The sequence below is a fragment of the Numenius arquata genome, chromosome 1, assembly GCF_964106895.1.
Source record: "Numenius arquata chromosome 1, bNumArq3.hap1.1, whole genome shotgun sequence".
Classification (NCBI taxonomy): Eukaryota; Metazoa; Chordata; class Aves; order Charadriiformes; family Scolopacidae; genus Numenius; species Numenius arquata.
Window position 1 is genome coordinate 47,316,504 of NC_133576.1, and position 23,722 is coordinate 47,340,225.

The following is a 23,722-nucleotide window of genomic DNA, read 5'->3' on the forward strand; positions in this document are numbered from 1 at the left end:
AAACTGCATGCCCACAGAGAACAGACTACTGCTTTAATCTCTCTAGAACTGATTAACCATGAAATTTCAAATTCCCATCATTTCTTTAATTCAGACTATTCAATTTATTAGAGTTAAAACTCAGCAAGGCACAATTTGGCTCACCTCAAGAATAGTCTTTACACCTATTTAAATTAATTTTATTATTTATAAACAAATGTAAACTGATGCTGCAACACCTTGGTTTTGAGTATGCAGACACATGAACACAATTCAAACTGCCTGTATCCAGCTGAATTCTAATGGAGACTATAGTAATTTTTATGTATGTCTCATTTCTACAGCACTTGATTTTGGATTCAGCATACTAAGCCCTATTAAAAAAAAATATCTCTACCTAAAACTTTGAATGGATGTTGTGATACAGTGTCAACATGGAGACAGACACCTATTAAATGACAAACTAACTACTCCATTGTTAATCAAGTGATGTATGAGGCTATGAAGACTGAGTCAAATGAATCCCACTGACATTTGCTTTTGATTGCCAACTGAGCAAATTCCAATTTGCCATGCTTTGTCCATTTCCTTATATCAACCTGACCCACCACTAAATTATAGATAAAAGTCAGCTTTTGCTTCACCTGACTCCTTGTCATTTTAGTAACACCAGGAAAAGACCACTGTAGGTTTTTTTGACTCTGCACGCTCCCCATTTAGAAGACTTCAGCCACTGCAAGAAGCACTCCCGCAGAGCACCAGCAGACTGCACAGAGGTCGCTGGACAGGACACTGCACTCTGGGAGAGCCCTCTGCTCCCAGGCTCAAGCACTCAGTGCAGCTGAACATCTGAGCCTCACCTCGGCTTCCACAGCCAACAACCTCACGCCTGTGTAGCACGATAGGTTAATTTTGTTTGAGGAAGAAAAGGAATCAAATACCTTTTCAAAAGTCAGGAAAAAAAACATTAGACATAGGTTTCTGGATGAGTGCTAGACAAGAAGCAACTGTATTTATATGTACGTATTGCTCTGCCACACGATAACACGTAACAGCAAATACAAAGGATGGCATTTAAGCATATAATGATCAAGGAACATACATAATTTTGTAATACAGTTGACTTCTAGAACGTCTTTCACCCAAGTTTCTCAAAGTCACCTCCTCAAAAGTAACTGAAATACCCCAATACATACAGTCTTTCTCCGAAATTAGCTACTTTTAATATAGTCTCAGAAAAAAGCAAATACAAGGTGACAGATGACAACAGCAAACCTCAAAATACAATTTATTATTCATGTGCATTACCTAAGCCCTATTTAGGCACCCAGACCTATTTTTCCTTTATTTAAAGTTTTCTGGTAATATACAAGTGAGAATACGTGCCATAAAATCTACTCTGCAGCGTGGTAACAATATATGCCAGGATACTGGTCTACTCAATATGTAGTAACAGGGCTTTCTAAAAATCATACAACTATGCTAAGAAAAAATACAATTCTTTTTTCTCTAGCATTATTCATAGAATGGCATTCCTATCTTAACAGGATTCATGGAAGACGTGCTTTTTCATCAGAACTGCTGTACTGCAAAAAAGCTTAACTGCAGCAATACAAATTTTAGGTTGAAAGGTATCACAGATTTGTTTCATATAGGATTCCGGGAACTGCCTTCTTAAAATCCTAATAAATACTGACTCATCACAAGGGCTGTGATGTGATTCTAGTCTAAAAATTCTAGACTTAGGAATCTAACCTTCTATCCTATTCCTTTACTTCAATCAAAACGCCTTCTCATCTAGAAACACCTCCCCCAAAACTGTAACACTGACCTAATTCAGTAGTTACAATCTACACACACCCACACACATTTATAATTTTCTTTCTTCTCTGTGCCTTGTGTCTTTCAGGAAGGAAGAAATTATTTATATAATCAGAATAGAAAACTGGTGGTCCCAGCAATTTGCTCATTAACACTGACATGCACTAAAATTGAAACATAATCAATGATTAATGAAAAACTTGTCATTAAGCTGCTATTCAGTAGAGCAAGAAGTGTCTAACTTGCAATGTTTAAAAAATACCTGATAAGCAGCAGAGAAAAGGCTATTTCAAACAGTATGTATTACAAAGACAACTAATTTACAGTCCTTCTCCTAGTAAAGAAGTGAGTGTAGTGTCAACTGCAGCAGACTCCAACACACTATTTCAAAGCAATAAATTTGTAAGTCATACAGTAAAAGACAGATTTTGAGTAACTATAATTGCTATGAACTAAAACTATTCTCATTGAAAAACAGGTTAGTTCAAGTAACCTTTTTCATTGATCTTTTCACATTATACATCTGACATTAAGACACTTGACAGCGTAGTTTCTGGAACACTGGGAACATCCACACAAACATACAATTCTATTTGCTCTCAATATCATATGACAAAATAAAGAGAGATGTCCCAAAACATACTTCAGTTGTTTCAGGTTTGGTTGGTGGGGTTTTTTTTAACTTCAAAGCTTAGTTTTGAGACTAAGTTTAGCTAAGCTGTATCTACTTAACGGTATGTGACTTCATTTCATACAAGATGCCCCTACACCTACCATTCACATGAATTTAAGCAAGCAATAAAAGCACAAAAAGTGAACTTCCAAAAGAAAGCATCACTGTTTATTGTCAGGTCAAGGGCAAAGCAGAGGGACCACAACTCTCAATCCCATAAATATGGTCTCAAAGGAGCCATCTAAATGCATTCAAATCTTCGACTACCAGCTACGCAGCATTCTATGCTGAAGAGACTGCAGAGTAATGCTGCAGAAAATGCTAGTTTTAAACAGTGATGTTTCCTCCACCACAAGCAACAAACAAGAAAATTATCTGTATTACAGACTTCCTATTGTTTCCAGCCCGCATTTTAGAGCGCTGGGGAACTTATGCAGAGGTCTGGTTGAAAATTTAAAGTCATGAGGACATTCAAAGATTGAAGCCTTAATTCAAATGAGATTTGGCGAAAACAAAGTTCAACAACCTCAAAGAAAGGAAAATGCCATATTTACACTGTGTATTAAGAGAACTAAAATATTCATACACGTGGCATAATTCAAGAACAGGGACAGAGAATTCAGTATTTCTTCCATTACTATTAAAAAAACCACAACAAACTAAACCCAAACAACTAGACATAGAAGGCTTAATGATACAAAGAGCAACTCTTTTTTTAAATATAGCTCTGTTACAGCAAAACCACAGAGATTACTTCATCTTTTGAAAAAAAAAAAAATTCCAAACAGAAAACTGGACAATGGTACTGGTTTCTCATGTAACTGGACTTAAGACATACTGATGAAGAGCAGAATCTGACTACAATTAACTGTTTCTGGTGTAACACATAGCCTAAGTTTATGGCTCTCAGATTCCCTTTTCAGGCGATTAGAAGTAAAGTCACTCCTCAGGCTTCCCTGGCTAAATCTGACCCCCTCCCATCAAAAGTTTTTCAGTCTCAAGAGAAAATTCTCACTCAAATGCCAAGCTTGGAGCTCAAAAAATTCTAACCAAAGCAAACTATATTCAAGCTAAGGCTGCGAACCCTGTATTTGGCCCTGCGCATCAATGTAACAAAGGTGACATATTCAAAAGGTAGTAACTTCTTGTTTCTACATGGGATAACTTCCCAAAAGACTTCAAAAAACCCAAGGAAATCCTTTATACCACTCAAAAGACCATCTTACTTCAAGGCAATAATTAATGAAGGTCAGGTCCTGAAAGGGAACTGGACAGCAGCAACAAGTGTTTTTCTCTGGAAGACATTCACTTATCAATAATCCTTGATGCATTTAACGGTTAGATAGTGTTCTACTGGTTACTTAAGGTAGCTGATGCTTCTTCCCAGATAATGTAGCAAGAGGTCAGGTCTTCAGATCATACACTTAGTTCTGGCTACCACACAGAAAAGTCAGTTTCAGTTCCTGTATTGAAGGAGAAGTCTTGTTCACATGACAGTAAATAGAGAAGAAAGCCAAAGATATAGCACCAAGAAGAAAAGCAATCAGTGCCTTACATATAAAAAAACCAGCAGATGTTAAGACAATTAACCATGCCCCCTTCACTGAGCTGTGGCCCTGCTTTTCTGTAGGCATATGTTTCGGGGTGCTGTCATGGACAGAGCGCTGGGCAAGACGGGGCCTCTTGCCCAGTACGACTATTCCTTCGCTCTCAGGAGCTTTCAGTGGGAGTTACACTAGTTCCACTGGTATGGAACTGTATCTTCAATGATATTCAATATACCTGAATGACAGAAGGATGAGGGACATAAAATTTATAGCCCCCACAATTCTATTATTTAAATCCTTCTTTTAAACATTTCCAAGAGATTAAGAAACTACATTCAAGGTGCTGACAAGTAGCTAGATAATGTTGGGGTTTTTTTATGCTGGGAGATGAGGATTTTGGTCATGACAGTAAAACAAACCAAACTTTCAAAGAACTGAATAAAGGGATTTCAAAAAGCACCGGTAAATATATGCACTATAACCTAAGAAAAGCAAACTTAGTAAGTCACTTCTATCTGGAAAACAATCTATTTTAAAAATTGTTTAAATGTTTTGAACTATGACTTCCACTTACTATGCAGCCCTTTTCTTGAATTCACAATGAACATGCAAAGAAGTGGGCAAGACCTCCTTTTGTCTTGCATTAAAAGAATGAGCTACAACAGGAAAAAAACCTCAAAACTAAAAAAAAAAAGAATTAAAAAAAAATCAGATCTAAGAACTTTAGTATGTAAATTTGTTTCAGATTCAATCTCATGCTGCTAAGCAACACAACACTATACTTTTTTTCCCCACTTATGCTACAGTTTATTTATGCAGGAGGCTGCCCTTCTGCAACCCCCAAAAATTGTTTTCTTGGCAATTTAGCCAATGAGAGTTTCACAGGCCAGCAGTACAAATCACAGTTTAATGCTTACATTTAAATAATGTTCTAGATTAAAAGGAATACACACCTTTGCAGTTGATACTCTATCATCGATGCAGTAATTCTTATTACATCATGTTTACTTACGCTACTGCAAGAAAATAGTATGTCTGAAGTTTGTCTGAACAGACGATTAAATGCTCTTGGTTCCTTATTTCAGATTATTAAATCTGTAGTTTGGTCATGGTCATATCAAATACTTCAACCTGTTCATCCAATTCTGTAATGGATATAACAGTTATACCTCTCCAAGCTATATAGCTAAGTTCACTGTCCAGAACACTTTAAGAACATTGTTTGTTCCTAAAAGCATTAGTCCAAATGCTAATAAATGCAAGATGTTACACTATTAAGACTTTAAAAAAAAATTAATATTTCATTTTAAAAAGGGATAATTAACTTTTAATGTTAATTCATATTCAACTTGTCTGCTCTGTCTTTCTGCTACAAAAAGCATTATTATTGGATGCTCAAAAGTCAACGGGTAAATCAAAGTACATTCTCAGCATTACACATAGCAAAAAATAGGTTTAGTTTCACTTAAGTAATGAAAGCTTTTCTCAGCAAGATACAAATTTTTACAGCAAAGCATTAGGGAAGAGAGGAAATTTCAAAATTTCTGAGCATTAAGGTATCAATGACTTCCTTCTAGTTGCTGAAGCACACTATAAAAGCAGAATGAAAAGCTTTGGGAATGTAGAGAATGGGATGCACTACAAAGCCTGAAAGAGACAACAGTGCAGACACCTAAGGTCACACAGTAGTACTCATCTCCATGTTTTCTCTGCATCAGGACACACACAATACAGCCTACAATTCTTGCCAATTAATATTCTTCGTACGAGCACACAGATGTAAACTATACTTCTGTACCAGCACTGAAAGTTTTCTTTCTTATTAGTTATAACAACATCTAGCAGTGGTTCAGAAAACAACAGGACAGTAAAAGCAACAGGTTCAGTTTCCTAGTGGAATGAGTCTTTAAAGCTGTTTCAGAAGAACATACAGGTTTGTATGCATACTAATTGCATACTAATGCAGGTAGAAAACAACACCTCATTTTTCTTGCACTTAAAACAAAATTTAATTCTGCATGAACATACCACAACATACTAATAAAACAGAATTATGCAACCCAAAATAATTTTTTCTTCATGCCATTTGTTTAATACGTGGTCTCCAAATTTATTCTTTTTTAAATTATCTTAATTATCCTTATTTTTTAGCTAATATGTATTTCCTAGTGCACACACGTGATTATCATTTATAATTAATACATTTAAAACATCCACTATATAAATCATTAAATAAATTATAAACATCTCAGCCTCTTCTGCTATGATATTATGCTATTTCTGCTCTGAATCTAAACCCAAAAGATGCATCAATGTCATAACAAAAAACTCAGTTTCCAATACTTATAATGTAATATATTAAAACAACTTATACTAAATATTTTAAAATCAGAAAACCCAGATAAGCTACACTAAATGGAGTTCTAAATATGATCAAGAATCCAGAGAAATCTACAGACATAACTTCTACTAGATCTTGAAAAACAGGATATAGTCCAAAATAGCACAGAAAGGAAGGGGGTGGGGGTAGGGAGTAGGGGGAATGGAGAGAAATCAAGCTACCATCTCTGGACATAAACCCATTTAGTGAAACTCAGTCACTAATGCAACTTCCTACAGTGTAGTAAATAAGATCAATTTAATACTTCATCATAAATGTGAAAGATGTTAGACACTACCTGCATTTCTGTACTGCATGCTCATGTGGTTATATTTACAGTAAATAAAACAGGGTTGGTTTTTTTTTTTTAAATAATAATATCCACTGGCTGAAAACAGATTTAACAACACAATTTTAACAAACAGGGACAACATTCCTAGCCAAACCCTTCATGTGTCTATTCTCAATCCCATACTATTCAATATTACCAGTAACACAGACAAAACTATAAAATTAGTAATAAATTCTGCACATGGCATACAAACTAATAGGGTGATAAACAATGAGAACATGTCACAGAGTAATCTGGATCTTCTGATAAGTTTGGCACAGTAAAACAGGCACTAACCTAGCCAAGGATCAGGTCACTCACCTGGAAAAAAGGACATAATGAAAACTTCATATATATTGGGAAACATGAGTAGAAGCATGATTATTCTAGAAAAGCAAGTGCACGTGAACACCATAATTGTATGTTTGTAGCAACAATAAATCTCAGGACTGATGTCTTTTTAACAGAAGCATATAATTTCGGTTGCAGAACTGATAAGGAACTTCTGAATTACAGCCTTTTACATGTAGAAAAGAAAAAAAGTAGCAACAAAGATACCCTCCACACCAATTAGCTGCCCTAGCAAGATGAGAGTGCAATACGCTGAATGAAATATGTGAACCCATTAGAAGAGACTGGCCACAGAACAGAACACGAGAAACGATCCATTTCCAAGGCAGCCTAGGTGTTCTGGAGTTTCCAAGTGATATTTACCTTACTCCCCTGCAGCAAGGGAATAAACATGTCCTTTTAAGACTGCTATTTCTACTCTCTTCAACTTTTGGACCTATCAAAGGAGAAAAAGAACTGAGAAGCCAGCAGGTAAGTACTACACAAACTGTATTTCTAACTGACATTTTCTTCTCAAAAAAGCAATCATTGCCAATCAAGCACATAAACAAAATCAAAAAAAGCAGTGAGGACCTGCCTTTTCCCTACAACTTTTGAGAAAAGCTACACAATTTTCTACATATGACATAGTATTTCCTTTTCAGTTCTGAAACCCAAAGTTATAAATATAGTAAGATATTATTTCATGCTAAGAGCTTTTAAGCTGTAGACTTCAAGAACAGAACCAATGTATCTAAAATGTGTGTTTTGAAAATCTTTGGCTAGTCACACAAGAAAACATTTCTTGGCTGTTTGAAATAGCACAGAGAGCTAAGAAGACCAGCTGATATCACTACCAACTATATATAACTACACTTTCAATTAAAAATAAGGTCCATACACAGAAACCATCTTTAAACATAACTTTTAAAGTGTAAATAATAAAGAGTAATAGATTCAGTAATACTGCTTTTCATATTAAGCAAGAAGGGAGGATGCTGAATGCATCCTCCCAGAACACTGGGAAGTAGAAGTAGCGAGTAACACTGAAGGAGTATTTACATCCGATGCAATTCTCCCACTGAAAGGGGTTAGAAATTGTATCTTCCAACATAGGAGGAACTAAGTACTGTGACATTGTTACAAGTTTTGCGTTGGAAATTAAAACCAACAGCAGATATAACATATAGAGAAAATACAGAACTAAATGGGGAGGAAGGCCTAGGTTTAATAGGTTTGAAACAAAATCAGTCCTAGCATAGCGTAAAAAAATTACTACCAGCTATGCACAGGAAAGAATACCAGTAAGTCTTCAGCATTAAAAAAACAAACCCCAAAAAAAAGCACTTCAGCAAGTGCTTAAGTCTTTTAAGAGCTCTTTTAAGAGTTAAAAGGAGTTAAATCATGCCAGAGAAACAGCAGCAAACACCATCTTTACCAAAGTCTGGGTTTTTTTGGAAGCAAGAACTCAGCAAATTCACACAACCCAAGTATACTAGCTTCTACACAAGGTAATGTTAAACAAATCAAATCTGCTTTTGTTAATGTAACCTTTTACACAACTCAGCTAACAAAAGAAAATGGTCTATTATATTTATGTTTTTGCATTCAGGAGCACCCATTTTTAAAGTACTGGAGCAAATTAAAACAAGGCCAAAAATTTTGTTTGTAAAAAGCTGCCAGTCTCGCTTTTGTTTCATTTTGAGAGATGAAGGTCATCAATACTACACTTCCCAGTAGCTTAATCCTACTTGATTTTGTTTGTGTTTGGACATTACATCATTTCACACCAAAGAATGTGTAGGTTTTTTTAAATTTTGTTCAGATTTGCCATAAGTCATCTGCAATATTCACATTCAGGCTGACAAAAATAAACAGATGCTGATGCATCTATAGAGTTCTCCAAGCTGCAAACTCCAGTTTCTTAGCCACTTCAGAAGCTCCTTCAATTCCATCTTTAGGAAGAGATAATCCTTTCTTCTTTCATGATCAAATCCTTGGACTTTTAACTACATAAAAGCTTTGGGGTTCACATCTGATACTGTGAGGGCAGCAGTGAAACCACTGATACATATCCAGAACTTCAGTTCTGCAACTTATGCAGGAAGTTTTTATTGTTATTTTAGGTTGCATTAGATGCTATTATTTCTCTCTAAACCAGGTCCGACGGTTAACCAGAGAAGCAGATGAGTTTTGCAAATTCTAAAAAGCACCCACAAAATATCTCACTTCTTTTGGGGAGTCAGGTTTAAACCCTTAATGATTGCTAAGAACCTTTATCCTCTAGCTCTGCTGACCTTTGAAACTTCCTTAGAAGTTGTGTTTTTCTTTTGCTGCAGGGCTCTCAAAGAAATCTTGGAATTTTTTTAGCACAATTTTGTAGGCAGGATTGATGAAGCTATGAAGTACCCACCTCCTCCTCCAACAAACAGAATAGAATATTTAAGAATAGAATATTTTTCAGTTGGAAGGGACCTACAATGATCATCTAGTCCAACTGCCTAACGATTACAGATAACATTAACTGAAGACAAAAATCTAAAGACTTAATGAAAAAAATTTAGATCCCTTTGATCTGCTATACTAGAGCAATTTAATACTATACACAACTTCAATTCTTCCTGGGGAACACAGCAAAAAAGGAAGTAACACTTCAATATTCCACCCTTCGAACATCCTGCTGAACCGTACAAATGTTCAAATCATCATTTTTCATGTTCAGTGGCATCCCTAGCCTTGGTTTCCCACAGAGATACATAAAAACATCGTGGCTTCTGTTATTTCTGATGAGGTTCATACATTATACCAGGCTACTGGTAGGTGCTGAATGGTTTTTGCTACCTTCATTCTTTCTCAAGTATTTGAAGGGAAGCATAATGGCATCCTTCCAGGTTCATTCCACTCGTGGCTTTAAAACATGAAATTATTTATCGTATACCACACTTAAAGCTTTACAAAACTCAGCAGTATAAATACTTGAAATGTTGTCTAAAGCCATTCAGCCAATGAATTATGCCTATTACTACAACGTTATTCCTACGTTTTACTTGCATGCTATTCTTTGTTAACTCCTGCCTGGACACAGCACCTGATGTACCACCACAGCGTGCAGTACCCAATACCACTACCACAATCATACTATAAGGCTTCTCTTTGAAAATTGAAGTTTAAAGTTGGCCTGCAAAAATCAGGCTAGCCCCTTCTGACTCCCTTCACGTTTTCTACAAATTTAAAGGTTTCTCTAAACTATATTAAACATTACACTGAAGAAAATTATTCAAAATCTATACTCCTACTATCCTGTGACATTATCAACACATAATAGAAATTTTCCGTCAAAGTATAAAATTAACACAACTTACTGCTTGGTTAACTGCAAATAATTAAAGCACGGTACAATGTCTAAGCCAGATATTAAATTGGAAGTATTTTAGATTCTTGAATCATGACAAAATTAACTTTGTGAAATACCTAGATATTTGGAAATGCTTTAAATTCAAATACTGCAAGTATTCCCATTAATATACTAGCCTTAATTTCACTTTTTTTTTTTTTTAAACTCTGCTTTTCATGTAACGTCCCATCAGAAAGCACAAAACTAAGCATGGGAACTCAGACACTACCATCATCACCGTCAAGCATAATTTAAAGTCTCTCAAATACAGAAGCAGTATCAGCATTAAAATTCATGTTTCAATAAGCTTCTTCATAATGGCTTAACAAACTTAGCCAAACTTCCAACTAGTTTTCAATGTACCAACTGCCTAACTCAGCCTGGAGATTTCGGTACAGTTCCATGCTAGCTATCTGCAAGGAAACTTTTTGCCATCTCCTGTTGCCTTACAACCATTTCAGTCTGAAGATACTTGCTCTGAAAAATCTAGCTTGCACAAGCTCACTAGAGCTGTTATACGCTGATAGCTAATTTTTAAGATTGTCTGCCTTAAACATGCTCCATTCCAACTAAACTCGTACAAGCCATCTACTTCAGCAGACTGAATGCTCAAGAAGCCACTGAAAATGATCTACCTGCTCCAGAGAACTCGTATAACAACTTCCCTTGTAAATCCTGGTCTCTCTGCAGGTAAGTAAGAAGCAGCAACTGTAACAGCAGTTTTGTCTTCTGTCTTAACGCTCCTTCTGCCAACAGAAGGCTGTAGTTTGATATAAATGCAAAAATGTAAATAAAGAGGAAGTTGGATAGGAACAAGTAAGGAAGCTCCTAGAAAGTATGTTAAGAACCAAACAGGGTTGGAAACAGGAGAGCTATTTCCACTGTACCCATTTTCCCACAGAACGAAAAAGTCACTCCACTGTCCCAGACACTTCATATTCCTTTATCTAGAAAGCTTATCAAAAGGCATGTCATAACCTTCCTTATTGAGAAATGCAGAAGATAACGATCAACTACCACCACATCCTAGGGATGGGTTTAAAAACGCTGTTGCAGCTATGTCTGAAAACCAAAACACCATTCAAAAAAACCAAAAACCCACCACACAAAAAACCCCAACCAAAACACACATTAGTAGTAATCTCCCTGCACTGAAAATGGTTAACTTCTAAATCCCATAAAGGCCCTTGCTAAAGAGCATCTCCCTTCTGTACACAAAACAGACTATAAAGATATCAGTTTCCAACAGACCAAGAGAGACAAGAGGAATGTTGTAACTGCTCTTTTTAGGGACAATACTTAAACTAGCACAAAGCGTCAGTGACAGAACTTTAAGGTAATTTTGCCACAGCAGTGCGTACGTGGATCTTTTGTGCTTCCACCATGGGAATCTCAGTGAGAACCAGCAACCTTATTCCCCAGTAAGAGTATTATATCCTGGTAAATTTTACGACAGAAGTTTCATTGTATTTCTGCATGTGGACAAGCCTTAGCTGAAGGTACAGCTTCAGTGTGTTTGAAACCAGGTAAGTCTCCACTGTCACAAGAAGAGAAGGAGGACGATCTTGCTCGCTTGCTTTCATCCTAACCACCTTCTCACCACTAGTATTAGCCCTTGCGTCACCACATAGTCAGCCAGATCGAGAAGCCAATCTAGCTGAAAGGTAACTGGGGGAAAGGAATGAAAATCATTTTAGCTGTCAGCTGCTTCACATGCCATAGGAACACTAACAATGGCATGAGAAACAGCCAGAATATATAACCATGGATAGAACCAACTCTTTTAGAATCAGTGCAAATCTACCATGAAATACATCCTGAAAGAGTAGAAAAAAGGAAGGAAATGGAACATGGATAATTATAGTCAGCACGTATTTAGCTGATAGCAACCAAGGTTCACATACGTTAGAGCAGAGATGAGTCTTGACAACACAGAAGTGTCACAAAAGACTAATATTTTTCTCAAGCATAATGGGTATCACAGGAAAATGCACACAGAGAAAGCTGTTTAGTGTATGATAAATGCCAGGAATGTCAGTTCATGAACAGCACAAGGTCAGTCATGAAAGAAATATTAAGTAGCCGGAGCAAATAAGGCTAAGTGCAAGAAGTCTAAGAAGGTGAAGGCAAAAAACTGTCTTTGCCCTGGATATTATGATAAAGGCAGTAGAATACTTAACAGATCACAGTGAGTCAGGAAAATTAATTTAGCAATAACATTTTGAATAATCTGACCACAAGTACATAAATCAGTGACAAAGCTACAGCAGGTAATGCAGATGATGTGAAACACAGAAGCTGGCAACAATTTTACTTCTGCTGAAAAAAAAAGAAAAGGCCAGAGTTACGAAACTGTAAACAAGACTGCACGATTCAAATATTATCTGGAAATTCAGGTCAAAAAACCTGGAATTTGAGATGACAGAGTATGAGTAACTGAGTACAACGGCTGTATCCATCGTGACAGCTAATGTCTTACTACATTTTAGCAAAAGAAATTTTCATATAACAAAATTTTGTGTCTGTGTGAGAGGCACACACAGACAGAACATGCTCTCTAAATTTGTCAAAGGTTCAATCTGTCATTTTTCTCCTACGTAATTTGGGATTTTCAGAGTAATCTGGATTCTACTGTAATTTCATTTCCATCAAACTACCTCCCCTGAGTAGACAGTAATCAATTGAGGCACTAGGAAGAAAAATTGCCCATATCTTATTTGTTGCAGAAGTTAAATGAAACAGAATCGCAGAAGTCAAAGGGAAATCGCTAGGTTATAAGGCAGCTATACAGAACTCCCGAGAAGTTAACTGTCTCTGTCTTGTTCACATACATTCCTGGAGAAATCACAGATTTTTCAGATTAACCTCTTCATCCTCCTCTCATTTTTCTGGGTACCGAGATAAAGGCAAAACTGAGGAAGAGCGAGGGAGCACAACAGCAACTTAAGCCAACATAAGTTGTTTTTGTAACACCTGAACATCAAATAAAAATCCACTGAAAACTTATGACAGGAGGTAATTTTGAAGTTTATAGCCTCTGTGCCTCAGTTCTTGATCAATAAAGCAAAAGACAACACAAGCCGTTTAATTTACAGAGTGATGTGAGAAATAATATGTTAATGTTTGGGAAATGTATAGGCTGAGAATGAAAAGCACCTATCAGGTTTATTAACAAAATAACTACTCACTATGGAATTTACACTAATGTATTTACAGAATTAATTCCAAAGATAAAATACTGAATGACAATTCAATTCCATCCACCTTCCAAACTGAATGAGTCAAGGATCCAATGGGAGGAAGAGTTCATAATTAGGTGTGGGGAAAAAACCCACTGGTTTAATGGCAAGTTTAATTCTCATATTTGCCCATTTTCCACTTTTATGTAAACTTAGAGGAATCTTCTTAAATTACCCATGGCTCAAGTGCAAGTATTCCCCATAAGTGGTAAAATGCTTAAATAGATCATGACTTGTACATTTTTCCAAGGTTCTCCTCATCATTTGTTTTTCACTGCACACAATTTTTAAGTAACTCCACTGAGCCATCTGATAATTCAACTGAAAAATGAATGATGGAAGCATTTTAAAAATCAAGTTTTTAGTTCTACTGTGGAATCCACTCTGAAATACTACAAATCTTAAGTCCTGATGAATAATACCTACTCTAGCTGGCAAAAAAGAGTAATACTCATATCCAAATTCCATTTATGTTTCAGCTCAGGGGGGGAAGGGGGGTTTAAACTCTTCACTTGCACTTATCAAGCATCTGAACAAAAATAAGGTACCTCAAACATCAACCTCATATTTATAAGTTCAGTAAAGCAAAGAAAAAAGCCAACTGATTATACGTACCCTGTGACAAGTTGTCATCTGTAAAGAAGACACTTTCTTCCCAGCAAGTAAGTCTCTCCAAAGTATATACCCAACCTCACCAATTTTTGTGAAACAAAACATCAGTTACCTGGAAGCATTAGCTATGCAGAAGTGCGAGAGAAGGGAGAAAAAAAAAAAAAAAAAAAAGTCCAAAGGAAGATACCCACTAAAACAACTGTGCACTCTGAATTGGTAAGTAACATTTCCAAAGAAAAATCGGAGGAAAAAACACAGAATGAATTAAACAGAATATCCAGGCCATAAAAGAAGAAAGGTAAATGCACAGACACTAATTTTATCAGATCAATAAAATATCACCACAGCGTTCCTTTAAAGCAGACTAATAATACCACGCCAAGCAGGCAAGTAGGAGCAAACTGCAGAAATTTAAACACAAAATTCCTCATTTCTTATTAAGAGAAAACATCTTAAAAATCATGAGGAAGTATCCTAAGAGAAAATAAACATTTCCAGAGCTTGTGAAAGAAGCAAAGTTTTTATACCTACTGTACCAGTCTACAGAAATGTACCCCAAAAATGATGTCTTCATAATGCCTATAGATCAAAAAACCATTGCAGCTAAACTGTTTAAATATCAACATGGTTGCTAAGGCTCCCTCCTCCCCCCATTTCAGGCACAGAATTTCTAAGAAAAGAACTTTACACTAGAGAAGCTGATTATGTTAAAAAGATATGGAATAAAGAATTCTAGTGGACAACTCATTTAGAAGTTAAAATGACATACAATGATAAACTCACATTGAAAGCAAAATTTTGCTGTTAGAAAAATCGAAGGTAGAACTAAAGGGTTAGTCTTCATTGTAAGTGTGAGCTACTACTATTTATCATATTTGCAGGCCCATGAAGAACCACAGTGGCTCATCAATACTGAAAACCCCTCAAACTGTATTTTAGGTATAGTATAGTGTAAGCACACGCTTAAAAGCATGAAGCAGCTCTCACAGAAGAAATTTTGATTCTCTGCTCTCAACTGCTAGTTACTTGCTGCTGGTCTAGATAATGTCTAAAACTTCTACAATATCTCAATCTTCCTATGTGATATTCGCACTCAAATAAATATAAGGCATATAAACAAACAGCACATCAAGTATTGAGTACAACTTCAATTTCAGAAAAAGTCTTCTGGTCTTCTGAAGTACTAAGGATCAGTCAACACAGTGCATTTCAATCTCCAAATCAACTCCTATTTTGGCTACTACTTGCCAGCAACAAAACTAAACTAATGGTCATGTTGGTAATTGACTATCCTCATCCAGCTGCCTCCAGGCACCACATCCAGAAGTTGCTACTGGTTCTAAATATTCATTCCATTATCAGGGAAGTGATATGAAGAAAAAGGAAAATTTGTGACAGGATGCATTACCAAACTCTCCTTCATCTGGTCAAAAATCTTAGGAGGGTGCTGGTAAGTGAAAAACTTCAGTCACATACCTGCTACCCAGAGGCTGATACTGATCAAATGGAGGTTTTTTTGCATGGCTGAAGACACATTAGCTTCCAGCAAGGTTTCATCACCACTATACTAACCTTGCTGCATCCATTGCGGCTGATGAAAATGAAAATTTTAATTTCACTTCAAAGCTTTTCTTTTCATGAAAAAAAAATAAAATAAATCTCTTTTCCCAATCCTAAAACACGGAAGGAAAGGGAAAGGAACTAATGGCTTCTCAAATGCCATAAGGGGAATCCATGTTTCAAGTTACATATTCATAGACACGTTACAAACTGTCAACCACAGCAATCTGGCTACAAGAATAAGAAGAGTAAGAATTTTCAGGCAATCTGGAGGTTATCTTCCTGTCTAATTACCAGAACTATCATGAAGAAACTCTGACACAGCAAGAGAGCTATAAAGCACTTAAGAAATCTGACACTACTACCTCACCTAGGGAAAAACGTCAGTACATCATCTTAAAAAACAGCCCACTGCATGTCTATGTACACACACACACAAATAGAAGCAGCAAGGAAAAGCACTTGGGATTTTAAGGTCCTACTGTGATTAATAAAGCACTGTCTGGAAGACAGGTCAAGGCATATGGAGGCCTGTGCAAAACTGGAGCCTGAAACTGTAGAACAAGTCACTGGAATTTTCACCTTCAAGCTCCAGAGAGTTTGTCACAATTTATAAAAAAAAATAATATGGAAATCCTCACAGTTAAAGGATTCAGGAAAATGAATTAAAAGGAAATGTCAGAAATCACCGAACAATTGACATTTTATTTCTAAACTAGAAATATACAAACTCTAATATAACATACAGTTTAAACTACAGTTTAAGCTTTTAGTTTCTCAAAGTTTTGGTCTTTCACCAACATATCCACCTAACAATTAAGCTAAGCAGATCCACCTTCCTTATTTAACTTTCAAATTCATGGACATGTTCTGTTGAAACTGAATACACTGAAGTACTCAATTACTAAGACAGTAGAAAAATTAAACACCAAAAGATGCAATGCTCATTTACTGAGGTGCCAGGATATTTTGACAACAATGTTCATTCTCATCTTATATAGAAAAGTAGGAGAAACTTACTTCCCCTCACTGTCAATTTTCAATTCTGGACAAGAAAACTGAAGTTCCATCCAAAGCCAGTATAGGTCTATCACCACTATCCCATACCACGGAGCTGGCAAGGACACTCCCCTCCAACCCAAAAAGCCTGTCTGGTAACCGAGGGATCCTACCTGGCACATATCACTACTGTTTTTTCTTTACTGAACACATTCCTAAACAACCTCCTTTTTCTTCTTTCACCATTTCAGAACATTATAGCTAATACCACCCAAATGCAAAACACCATCTTTTCCTCTTCCCACACATAGTCCCACTGAAGCTACGTAAAAGATCAAGCAGCAATTAAGTGACGTAAGAACTGAAGCCTATGGAATTTATGATGTACATTTTTGTGTCATTCTATGTTGCCATTTAGCTGTTACCAAAAAAAAAAAAAGCATTCCTTGTCTTAAACAAATGCTCATCTAGGGACAACTTTCTAGCACTTGGGTTTTGGGTATTTTACATGAAAGTTTAATGAAAAGTTAGCCCTGAAATTCTGTCAATGTACTTAAAAATTTGGGAAAAAAAAAGATTTCTTCTGTGGGAGTTCTCCATTCCCAGATGTATTTCTTTAAGGAATGACGCAACGTGGAATTCCCCTCCTATGAGTGAATTCATGGCTAAATGTTAACTACCAAACAGTGTGATTTGCTCAGATGTCCATGCAAAGATCTACATGCAAGAAAATCACATTTTTTTGGTTGGCAGTTACACATGTAAGGAAAACTAAATCACAGAACACGGTTACATACTGCGTTTGTAAGCAGATCAAGGATGCTACAAATAAAAAGTTTTCCATTATAACATTCCTGATAGCTATCCATTACTTCTAAAGCAATCTTCATTTTAACTTCATGAAAAACGTTGAAAATACTTGCATTCAAAACATTACTAAATTTTTAATCTGCATACCATGGATCGCTTTTGGAGGTGTACTAACAAAAAGAAGTTAACCAAAAGCAAGTAATCACTCCCACAGTTAATACTAATCCTTTAAGAAAACCATGCATCAGTAACATTTCCTTTAGAAAGCAAGCCTGTGAACATACATGTATCAAGACAGTTTTTATTCCCAGCATTTTAATTTTTACTTGAAAACACATCAACAGCTGGCAACAAAAAAGCTGTGATATCAAGCAGATTGAATTCAACTCTCAAACGAGTAACTAATGGCTTCTTATGAAATGAAGCAAGTATCAGAAAATTCACAACAGAAAATACAAAAGGAACTGGCTGTGCTGTTAAGCTCCCTTAAGAAAAAAAAAAAAGTAGTAAAAACATTTTACACTAAGTCACAACCAGCTACTTTAAGACCTTACTTTTCTCCTCTCCTTTATTGCAAAAAAAACTATTAACAGCTCTCCTGTAACCTTACCACCACTCAATATTTTAAATTATTTTACTAAACCAGATCTACAGAAAGTGCTCAAAGCACACAATGGGCTCAAGAGGACACTAACGTCTCGGAAATGCAATAGTTGGCATTTTGAGGGTGCAAAGTCATGACAGAAAGGCTTTCTGCCACAATCTATCTATTCAAGACTCTAAACAAGAAGATCTAAGTCAAAACGTGGTTTTGTCTCAAAGTGCAGAGGGAACCTCGGTTGACCATATTCCTACATCATGCTACAGCCTTAAGCATAACACAGACAGACAATAAAACATAACTGATTTAAAAAGGTATCTCAACTCATTACAAAATTGGAATTCATTGTAACAGTGGAAGAACTTTGAGATGTTCCTACGTTAACAAAAGAACAAAACCTATGTTAATATATGAAAAATGTCACTGTATTTTTCTAACACATGAATCCAAAGTAGATCAAACTTCCCAGGCAGAAAAATTAGTGTCTCACTGCAGGCAAGCATATGCTTATGAAAGATCTTCTTTCCATCCCTTGCCTCTGCTGTGGGAAGACTTGTTTCTTTTAACTACCATTCTGCAAGACAAAGGTTTACTAAACTGCTCTTCCTAAACATAACCAACTGCTTGGTGAGACTGCTAAGCAACTGACATTCATCACCACTGGATATTACAGAATAACCTCTTAAGAAAACTTCTTAAGAAAAAATGGAGCAAAAGAGAGACTGTGGTGAAAAGTGCTACACTGATGGTAAAGGGCAGGTACAACAGTATAGCTTGATTTTTAGTTCTTTTTTCATTAGGTTTGTGTCAGGGGACAGAATGCATAACAAAGCTCACTTATACAAAAAGAAAAAAAAAAGGTTGTGTATTTATATACCACAGACATTGTGGATGATATAAGACAAGTCTACAGCAACAGCACACAGCACTACTAGCTTTGCAAAAGGCAAGGTACTGCAACAAAAGGTAGACTATATCAAGCTGCGTTCCCAAAACACACCCTCAAGTACAGCTTTAAATTTTGAACTCTGATTTTAAACATGGGTGATATGGATAACAAAACTGGATGCAGCTACACAGAGTTTCGAGGAGACATATCCATGTTTTAAGAAAAATTTAAGATACCTGAACAAGAGAAACCATGTTCACATGCTCAAATTAATACTAATGCTAACCCCCAGGAAACAATTTTCTATAGGACACAAAAGCCTTTACATGTGCAGCTTTTCAAGTGAACAGAAAACCCAGGAAAGTTTCTTGTATCTTCAGACAACCACTTCACACTGGTCTCTGCAAGTGCTGGACTGGTTTGATTAAACAATGTTTGTGATTACAAGAAAAAGAATTGAAGTAAGTGTAATAGTTTTTGGGATCTTGCAGGGGTGGGGTGTTTCACTTGTTTAAAATAATATAAAAATTATGTTTTAAGTAAAAAACAGTAAGGGACAGCTATGATTCATTTAATTCACAAATGAGGCCATTCTGCTGAGGATGTTTTCAAAATATACCTACAGCTTTTAGATCTCTTAGGATTTAAAAAACAGTATTTCTGCAAAAATAAATAACATACATACACAAACTCAGGAGTACTGCCTAACACAAAAGTGCTTGCCACTCAAATACCTGAAATGAACAGGACAGAAATATTTCCCATGGAACTTAATATAATACACACACGACAGAAACATAACTTTAAAGCCATTTAAAAGTAGTTTGTTCAACTAACAAATAACTGAATTCCTACCTATTTTTACCAGAAGTTGTATTCATATTGGAAAATCCTAAACTAATTACAATTTTAAATGGAATTTGTCTTGGAACAAAGGTATTACAGGTACCTTTACTTTCTTAAAAGTCTAACATTGTTGACTAGACACTAATCCACTGTTTTTGTTTATCCTGAATCTCACTTGTAAGGATTCCAGAATATTAATAAAATGCATAAACCTAAAAGTGTGCATTTAGAACAGAGAGTAGTTGCACTGGTCTATTTCTGAGTACAAATGTACCACAAAGTGGGAAATAAAGTGTTTATGTAAGGGCCATGGTGCTCCACAGATACAGAAAGAGTAAACAGTTTTGCTACCACTATCCTTATTGATTACCACCTCCAGATGTAGTCTTCCTGTCAATTCAATGGGCAGAAGTACCACCACAAGGGCAAATTCCAGCAGCCTGGAAAGACTAAAACAGAGGCTACCCAAAAGAAATACCATCTAGAAAACCTACAGGAAAGAAAAGTACAAAAAATATTGGAGAGGGAAGAAAAAGTTACTATGATACAATCTCACGTTTACTTTTAGCTAGATTCCCCCCCAAAAAAAAACCCCAACCATGCTGATACTTGAGTTTCTTCCACTGCAGCTTTATGATGATGTTTATGTTTTTCATTCAAAGCTATCATTAATCATCACCACTGATCAGGGTATTGCAACAGAATAATCAATATGCATATTTTATATGCTTCCCCAAAATTCTTGGTATTAGCTACTGCACTTCGTTGGTTCAAAGAATAAACATTACTTCAACTTGAAGAATCAAAAGCATTATTTAAAAAAAAAACAACAAAACCAAGCAACAAACAAAAAAACCCAACACCCTCATACATGGCTTAGGTTTTGCTGAAATAAACATGTTCCTTGATCAGGAACACTTATGGTGGGGAGTCCTGCCAATTTCCCAAAGTAAAACCTTCAAAGATGAAGAATAAAGTTAGCTGCCTACAGATTTCAGTCACCTCTAAATCCTTCTTACTAAAGAGACCATTTCAATTCCATAATCAATAAAGGTCAACCCTCCAAACACCCATCAATAATCCCTTCCTAAACATAACAATTTTAATATCCATTTGTCAGGTATTTGAGAAGCCTGCTGAAAAACACAGGTTACCTAGTTTGTCTGTCATAACAAGAGTTGCCACCAGTATACTTAGCACTGCATATTAATATCTAAATTCAACAACTTTTTAAAAATACAGGCCCCAGTTCTGCAATTAGGTCAGCAAAAGTGGGCCTTGTGCTAGCTTTGAGCCTGTGACTACACAGGGTCTTTGCGCTTATACAGATGTCCAGTGATATGAATACAACTGCAGAACTGTGAATATAAATCAAGTTGTACAGACAACATGAAGACAGCTGAGACAGACACAACATGTCTACAGTAAGCCTGGGAGTTCCTCGAACATTTAATTAGAACAATTCTTCTCCGAAATATTTTTTTTTTCCTATATGGTTGTGTGTTATTGTACATCTTCAAAATACTTTACTGGACTTCTGAGGGAACAACCTGAAAATGAAATATGGCATCTTAAAAACCACCTCAACAGTTTTGGATGCTTCTATGAGAACAAAATCACTTAAGAACAACAAAAAAAAAATATTTTCAAATCTCTATATACAAACAATGCTGCACAAAGTGGGACAGCACAGTTAACAGAATGATTACCAACACACAAAAAAACCCACCCAACTAGCAAAATCCTCGGTTTTCTTGAGGACAATAACAAGAGAATAACCGTGGCCCAAGCTGCATGCAACTACCCCTGCTGCACACCTTGCACAAGGGGAGAGGGTTTATACCGCCTAAAATAAATCGCAACAGACAAGCCCTAAGACATAACTTCGAGGAGAAGCAGCCGGGTGAACGAGAGGAAGAAGATGCAAAAAGCCACGAACGCTTTTTGTGCGTCGAAATAGGGCTGCTGGAAGCCGAAGACTAGAGGAGTGGCCTAGGTGTTAACAATGTTTACAGCAGGCGTGAACGAGCTGGTGCTTTTCATTGAGACTGTAGGAAAAGCGCCTCGGCAGGGCCTGATTTCCAGGCGTCGCCCGGGCCTACACGGCTCCAATCACTCCACCTCAGTAATGGCGTTCGGTGCGAAGGGAAGCGAGAACCAGGGGAGGCAAAGCTGGGTGCAGCGCTGCGGGGAGCCACCGGGCCCTCCTCGCCCGGCGGTACCGGGGGCGGGACGACACACGGCCCGGCGGGAGGGGCGGCCCGGCGGCTAGCAGAGCCCCCCGAGAGGTGCGGGGCGGGGAGCGCTTCCACCCCCCGGCAGCCGGGGAGAGGATGAGGAGCCGTCAGCCATTTTCCCTTGCCCTCCAAAACACCAGCGATGCAGGGCCACACGCCGGGGGCTGCGAGGGAGGCGCTGCCGCCACCCGCCGCCCGTTATCCCCACACCTCCCACACCCTCCCCCCCGCCGCCCCCGCCGGGCCCGGCTCGCCCCCTCCTCCCCGCCGCACCCCGCGGTCCCGCACCCCGGCCCGGGTAGCCCCATCCCCGGGGAAGGCCTCCCTCCGCTCGGCACGGCACGGCGGCGGCCAGCTGCGGCACAAACAGCTTGCTCGCCTCGCCGCTTCCCGGCCTCGGCCTCCAGCCCTGGTCCCGGCCCCGCCCGGGCACGGCGCTCCGCCACTCACCCCCGCACGGCTTCCCCTTGTCCCGCGGCTGCTGCTGCGACGGCCCGGTGCCCTCCTGGGTGCTGCCGAAGGAGCGCGGCCGAGGACTGCCTCATCCCAGGCAGCCAGCAGGGCAGACTCTCATGCCAGGCCCCGCGATCCCGGGCGTGCAGCCGGCTGACTGAGGGGGCGGCTCCGCTTTCCTGGTCTCACACACACACACCCCCCCCCCCACCCCGGGCGGGCGCCGTGTACTGCGACGGGAAAAAGGAGGGCGAAGCTGCCGCCGCTGCCCGCGCTTCAGATCCCGGCCCTTGGCCGCTCCTCTCTCTCCGGCGCCGGCGGCACCGCCGGGGCGTTTTTCCTGCGTCACCAGCTCCTGCCCGGCGGCCCTGGGGCTTCAGCTCCGGCTGGGGCTTGGCCGGGGCCTGCGCGCTCCGCTCCGCCCCGTCCGGGGACCGGGCGCACACGGGGGAGGGGGCGCACACGCAACCCCGGCGCTTCTTGCCGGGGCCCGGAGCTGAGCTGAGCTAGGCTGGGCGGCAGCGGGCGGGCGGGGGCAGGCAGGAAGGTGGTAGCGGTGGGGCCGGCCGGGGCGGCGGGAGCTCTGCGCTGACGGCTCCGTGCGTGCGGGGGGAGGGGAAGGCAAAGGCGGGGGAGGAGGGAGGCAGGGAGCCAGGCGAGACGCGGCGGCGGCGCACCTCCGTCTGGCGGGGCCCTGGGCAAGATGGCGGTCCCAGCCCGGCCCGCACCGCAGGCCCCGACCGAGCGCAGCAGCGGCGGCGGCTCCGCCACCCGAACGGCGAGACGCGCTACCCGCCCCCCTCCCCCTCGTGTGTGTCGTCCCCCCCCCGGGGCTGTCACTCAACGCGGCGGCGGGGACCAGGCCGCGGCCTGCCTGCCCCCACCCCTGTGTGTGCGGCCGGGGAGCGCGCGCGCGCACGAGGAAGGCGGCGGGGGGGGGAGGGGGCAAGGGAGGGAGAGACGGCGCGCGCACGCGCGTCGGCGGCCGTTTCACGTCGGTTGGGCTCGAGCGGGTTCCATT

At 39.0% G+C, this 23,722-nt stretch overlaps 1 protein-coding gene across 1 annotated transcript in view; it reads right to left on the reverse strand.

The window, feature by feature from the left end:
• USP9X (ubiquitin specific peptidase 9 X-linked) overlaps positions 1-23,430 on the reverse strand; it is a 103,518-nt gene extending 80,088 nt beyond the window's left edge. Inside the window, exon 1 of the mRNA XM_074152990.1 lies at positions 22,699-23,430. The gene's annotated coding sequence lies outside the window, so the exon portion shown is untranslated. The remainder of the gene's footprint in view (positions 1-22,698) is intronic.
• Positions 23,431-23,722: the final 292 nt, after the last annotated feature.